Raw genomic sequence first — 6450 nt, forward strand, 5'->3', positions numbered from 1 at the left:
CACATGGTGTTGCCAGACCTTGGAACTGGGTCCCCAAGGGGAGAGAGCCTTAGCTAGGGTTAGTGTTTGGACCAGGGACGTAGCCAGGGCCAAAGCGACTCCAGTCTTGAGATCTCCCTTGAGAGATGAAGTGAGGGTCCATGCGAGGGGGGGTTAAAACGAAGGGTTAGGGTTCAAGGCCGGCTTAGGATTTGGTGGAGGGTCCGATTAAGGGTAGGGTTGGGGTTAGGTCCCAGGAGGCCCCAGGTGCTGAAGCCAGAGCAGTGCAATGTTCTCCCCGAAGGACTGAGTTCAGGACACAAGGGAGGGTGCCGGGCAGGATCAGACTCTGTTCTTCCAGGCAACACAACTCTATGAGCGCCTGGTCGAGGAAGCCTCAGAAATCCTCTCTGGCAGCTGTAACCGGCATGGGAAACGATATGGTGAGCTTCCAGATACCATACCGAGTGACACTGCAAGCCTTCTGGACCCCAGACGTGTGGTGTTGTCAGACGTTGGGATTGGGTCCCCATGGGGAGACAGCCTTAGCTAGGGTTAGGTTTCGGTCAAGGGACGTCACCAGGGCCGAAGCCACACTGGTCCGGCGATCTGTCTCAAGGCCTGAAATGAGTGCCCATGCGACGGAGCGGCTCAAGTGGAAGGTTAAGTTTCGAGGACGGCTGAGGTTTCGGTGGAGGGTTCCGACAAGGGTAGGGTTAGGGTTAAGTTTAGATCCCAGGAGCTCCAGGAGCCTAACGCACAGCAAGTCAGTGGTCTCCCTGAAGGTCTAAGTTGAGGACACAAGGGAGGGTGCCGGTCAGGATCAGTCTTAGGCTGCCAGGACCACACACGTGGATGGGTCCCTGGTCAGGGAGGCCTCAGGAATTCTTTCGGGCAGCTGCAGCCGGGCCTGGGAAATGTATGGTGAGCTTCCAGGTTCCATGCCGAATGAGCCTGCACCGCTTGTGGACCCCAGGATCGTGGTGTTGTCAGACTTTGGTATTGGGTCCCCATGGGGAGAGAGCCTTAACTAGGGTTAGAGTTCAGTCCAGGGTCGTCACCAGGGCCGAAGCGACTCCGGTCTCATGATCTCCCACGAGGGCTGAAGTGAGGGAACATGCGATGGGGCGGCTCAAGTGTAGGTTTAGGGTTCGAGGCACCGTTAGGTTTTGGTGGAAAGTTCCGGGTTGGGGTACGTTAGACTTAGGGTTAGGACCCAGGAGGCTCCAGGTGCCAAACACTCAGCAGGGCAGTTGTCTCCCCAAAGGGCTGAATTGAGGGCACAATGGAGAGTGCCTTTCAGGATCAGTCTTTGGCTGCCAAGGCCACACACGTCGATGGCCCCTGGTCGGGGAGGCCTCAGGTATCCTCTTGTGTAGCTGCAGCCGGGCCTGGGAAACAACACGGTGAGCTTTCAGGTTCCATGCAGAGTTAGCCTGTACCGCTTGTGAACCCCAGGCGCGTGGTGTTGTCAAACTTTGGTATTGGTTCCCCATGGGGAGAGAGCCTTAGCTAGGGTTAGGGTTTGGTCCAGGGACGTCGCTAGGGCTGAAGAGTCTCCGATCTCGTGAACTCCCTTGAGGGGAGAAGTGAGGGTATGTGTGACGGTGCGGCTCAAGTGTAGGGTTAGGTTAGTAGGACCCCTTAGGTTTCACTGGAGGTCCCTTTTGTGGGTAGGGTTAGGGTTAGGCCCTGGAGGCTTCAGGCGCCGAACCCACAGCAGGGGATTTGTCTCCCCGATGGGCTCAGTTGAGGGCACAAGAGAGGGTGCCGGTCAGGATCAGTCTTTGGCGGCCAACACCACACAAGTTGATGGGCCCCTGGTCGGGGAGCCCTCAGGAAATCTGTCGGGCTGCTGCAGCCGCACTTGGGAAAGGACATGGTGAGCTTCCAGGTTCCATGGCAAGTGTGCCTGCACAGCTTGTGGACCTCAGGCACGTGGTGTTGTTAGACTTTTGTACTGGGTCCCCATGGAGGAGAGCCTTAGCTAGGGTTAGTGTCCGGTCCAGGAACGTCGCCATACCCGAATCGACTCCAGTGTCATGATCTCCCTCAATGGATGAAGTGAGGGCCCATGCGAAGGGGCAGCTCAACTGTAGGGTTAGGGTTCGAGCCCGGCGTAGTTTTCGGTGGAGGGTCTTGTCTCTGGGCAGAATTAATGTTAAGGTTAAGTCCCAGGAGGCCCCGGCGCCAAAACATCAGCAAGGCAGTGGTCTCCCCAAAGGGCTAAGTGGAGTGCACAACGGAGGTGCCGGTCAGATCAGTCTTTGGATGCCAAGGCCACACATGTCGATGGGACCATGGTTGGGAGGCCTCAGGAATACTCTAGGGCAGATGCAGCCGGGCCAGGGAAACAACATGGTGAGCTTCCAGGTTCCATGCAGAATGAGCCTCCACCGCTTGTGGACCCCAGGTGTATGATGTTGTTGGACTTTGTTATTGGGTCCCAATGGGGAGAGAGCCTTAGCTAGGATTAAGGTTCAGAGCAAGGATGTCGCCTTGGCCAAAGTGACTCTGGAATCATGATCTCCTTCGATCGCTGAAGTGAGGGCCCTTGCGACCAGGCGGCTCAAATGTAGGGTTAGAGTTCGAGGCACCCTTAGGTTTCAGTGGAGGGTCGAGTTTTGGGGTAGGGTTAGGGTTACGGGAAGGTCCCATGAGGCTCCATGCCCCGAACCCACAGCAGGGCAGGGGTCTCCCCGAAGGGCTGAGTTGAGGGCACAAGGGAGGGTGCCGGTCAGGATCAGTCTTTGGCTGCCAAGGCCACACACGTCGATGGGCCTATGGTCAGGAGGGCCTCAGAAATCCTCTTGGGCACATGCAACCGTGCCTGGGATAGGACATGGTGAGACTTCAGGTTCCATTCCGAGTGACCATGCATTGCTTGTTGACCCCAGGGACGTGGTGTTGTCAGACATTGGTATTGGATTCCCATGGGGAGAGAGTTAGTTAGGGTTAGGGTTCGGTCCAGGGTCGTGACCAGGGCCGAAGCGACTCAGGTCTCGTAATCTCCCTCGAGGACTGAAGTGAGGGCACACATATCAAGGCGGCTCAAGTCCAGGGTAGGGTTCGAGGCAGGCTTAGGTTTTGGTGGAGTGGCCCGGTATGGGGTAGGTTGAAGGTTAGAGTTAGGGTTAGGGTTCGGTCAAGGGACGTCGCCAGGGCTGAAGCGACTCCAGTCGCGTGATCTCCCTCGAGGGCAGAAGTGAGGGCCCATGCCAGAAGGCGGCTCCATTGCAGGGTTAGGGTACAAGGCAGGCTTAGGTGGTGGTGGAGGGTCACGGTTCGGGGTACGGTTAGGGTTGGGTTTGGGTCGCAGGAGGCTCCAGGCGCCGAAGACACAGCAGGGCAGTGGTTTCCCCCGAAGGGCTCAGTTGAGGGCCCAAGGGAAGCTGTCGGTCAGGATCCGTCTTTGGATATCTAGGCCAAACACGTGATTGGGCCCCTGGTCCAGGAGGCCTCCGGAATCCTCTCGGGCCACTGCAGCCGGGCCTGGGAAACGACATGGTGAGATTCCAGGATCCATGCAGAGTCAGCCTGCAGCGCTTCTGGAACCCAGGCGCCTGGTGTTCTCAGACGGTGGAGTTGGGTCACCATGGGGAGGGAGCCTCAGATACGGGTAGGGTTTGGTCCAGGGACTTCGCCAGGGCCGAAGCTACTCCGCTCTCGTGATCTCCCTCGAGGGCTGAAGTGAGGGCCCATGCCAGAGGGCGACTCCTTTGCAAGGTTAGGGTTCGAGGCAGGCTTAGGTTGCAGTGGAGGGTCCCGGATCGTGGTAAGTTTAGGGTTAAGGTTAGGTCCCAGGAGGCACCAGGCGCCGAGCCCACAGCAGTGCAGTGGTCTCCCAGAAGGCCTCAGATGAGGGCACAAGGGAGGCTGCCCGTCAGGATCCGTCTTTGGCTGCCAAGGCCACACACGTGATTGGGCCCCTGGTCGAGGAGGCCTGCGGAATCCTCTCGGCAGCTGCAGCCGGGCCTGGGAAACAACATGGTAAGCTTCCAGGTTCCATGCCGAGTCAGCCAATACCGCTTCTGGACCCCAGGCGCCTGGTGATCTCACACGTTGGAATTGGGTCCCCATGGGGAGGCAGCCTAATCTAGGGTTAGGGTTTGGTCCAGGGACGTGGCCAGGGCCGAAGCGACTCCGGTCTTGTGATCTCCCTCCAGGGCTGCAGTGAGGGCCCATGCCAGAAGAAGGCTCCATTGCAGGGTTAGGGTTCGAGGCAGGCTTACGTTGCGGTGGAGGGTCCCCGTTCGGTGTGGGGTTAGGTTTAGGGTCAGGTCCCAGGAGGCTCCAGGCGCCGAACCCACAGAAGGGCAGTGGTCTTCCCGAAGGCCTGAGTTGAGGGCACAAGGGACCGTGCCGGTCAGGATCCGTCTTTGGCTGCCAAGGCCACACACGTGATTGGGCCCCTAGTCGAGGAGGCCTCCGGAATCCTCTCGGCAGCTGCAGCCGGGTCTCGGAAACGACATGGTGCGCTTCCAGGTTCCATGGCGAGTCAGCCTGCACCTCTTCCGGACCCCAGGCGCGTGGTGTTGTCAGACGTTGGCATTGGGTCCTCTTGGGGAGAGAGCCTTAGCTAGGGTTAGGGTTCGGTCCAGGGACGTGGCCAGTGCCGAAGCGACTCCGGTCTCGTGATCTCCCTCGAGGGCTGAAGTGAGGGCCCATGCAGCAAGGCGGCTCAAGTGCAGGGTTAGGGGTCGAGGCCGGCTTAGGTTTCGGTGGAGGGTCCCGGTTCAGGGTACGGTTAGGGTTAGGGGTAGGTCCCAGGAGGCTCCAGGCGCCGAACCCACAGCAGGGCAGTGGTCTTCCCGAAGGCCTGAGTTGAGGGCACAAGGGAACGTGCCGGTCAGGATCCGTCTTTGGCTGCCAAGGCCACAGACGTCGATCGGCACCTGTTCGAGGAGGCCTCCGGAATCCTCTCGGTCAGCTGCACACGGGCCTGGGAAACAACATGGTGAGCCTGCAGCTTCCATTCCGAGTCATCCTGCACCGCCTCTGGACCCCAGGCGCGTGGTCTTGTCAGACTTTGGCATGGGGTCCCCGTGCGGAGGGAGCCTGAGCTAGGGTTAGGGTTTGGACCAGGAACGTGGCCAGGGCTGAATCGACTCCAGTCTCGTGATCTCCCTCGAGGGCTGAAGTGAGGGCCCATGCAGCATGGCGGCTCAAGTGCAGGGTTAGGGGTCGAGGCAGGCTTAGGTTTCAGTGGAGGGTCCCCGTTCGGTGTGGGGTTAGGGTTAGGGTTAGGTCCCAGGAGGCTCCAGGCGCCCAACCCACAGCAGGGCAGTGGTCTCCCCCAAGGGCTGAGTTGAGGGCACAAAGGAGGCTGCCGGTCAGGATCCGTCTTTGGCTGCCAAGGCCACACACGTGATTGGGCCCCTGTCGAGGAGGCCTCCGGAATCCTCTGGGCCGTTGCAGCCGGGCCTGGGAAACGACATGGTGAGCTTCCAGATTCCATGCCGAATCAGCCTGCACCTCTTCCGGACCCCAGGCGCGTGGTGTTGTCAGACTTTGGCATTGGGTCCTCTTGGGGAGACAGCCTTAGCTAGGGTTAGGGTTCGGTCCAGGGACGTGGCCAGGGCCGAAGCGACTCCAGTCTCGTGATCTCCCTCGAGGGCTGAAGTGAGGGCCCATGCAGCAAGGCGGCTCAAGTGCAGGGTTAGGGGTCGAGGCCGGCTTAGGTTTCGGTGTAGGGTCCCTGTTCGGTGTGGGGTTAGGGTTAGGGTTAGGTCCCAGGAGGCTCCAGGCGCCGAACCCACAGCAGGACAGTGGTCTTCCCGAAGGCCTGAGTTGAGGGCACAAGGGACCGTGCCGGTCAGGATCCGTCTTTGGCTGCCAAGGCCACAGACGTCTATAGGCCCCTGTTCGAGGAGGCCTCCGGAATCCTCTCGGTCAGTGGCACACGGGCCTGGGAAACCACATGGTGAGCTTGCAGCTTCCATGACGAGTCAGCCTGCACCGCCTCTGGACCCCAGGCGCGTGGTCTTGTCAGACTTTGCAATGGGGTCCCCATGGGGAGAGAGACTTAGTTAGGGTTAGGGTTTGGTCCAGGGACGTCGCCAGGGCTGAATCGACTCGAGTCTCGTGATCTCCCTCGAGGGCTGAAGTGAGGGCCCATGCCAGAAGGCGGCTCCATTGCAGGGTTAGGGTTCGAGGCAGGCTTAGGTTGCGGTGGAGGGTCCCGGTTCGGGGTACGGTTAGGGTTAGGTCCCAGGAGGCGCCAGGCGCCCAACCCACAGCAGGGCAGTGGTCTCCCCGAAGGGCTGAGCTGAGGGCACAAGGGACCGTGCCGGTCAGGATCCGTCTTTGGCTGCCAAGGCCACACACGTGATTGGGCCCCTAGTCGAGGAGGCCTCCGGAATCCTCTAGGCAGCTGCAGCCGGGCCTGGGAAACGACATGGTGCGCTTCCAGGTTCCATGGCAGTCAGCCTGCACCTCTTCCGGACCCCAGGCGCGTGGTGTTGTCAGACG

Source organism: Panthera pardus, unplaced genomic scaffold (assembly GCF_024362965.1).
Source record: "Panthera pardus isolate Hobbes unplaced genomic scaffold, ASM2436296v1 HiC_scaffold_191, whole genome shotgun sequence".
Taxonomy (NCBI): Eukaryota; Metazoa; Chordata; class Mammalia; order Carnivora; family Felidae; genus Panthera; species Panthera pardus.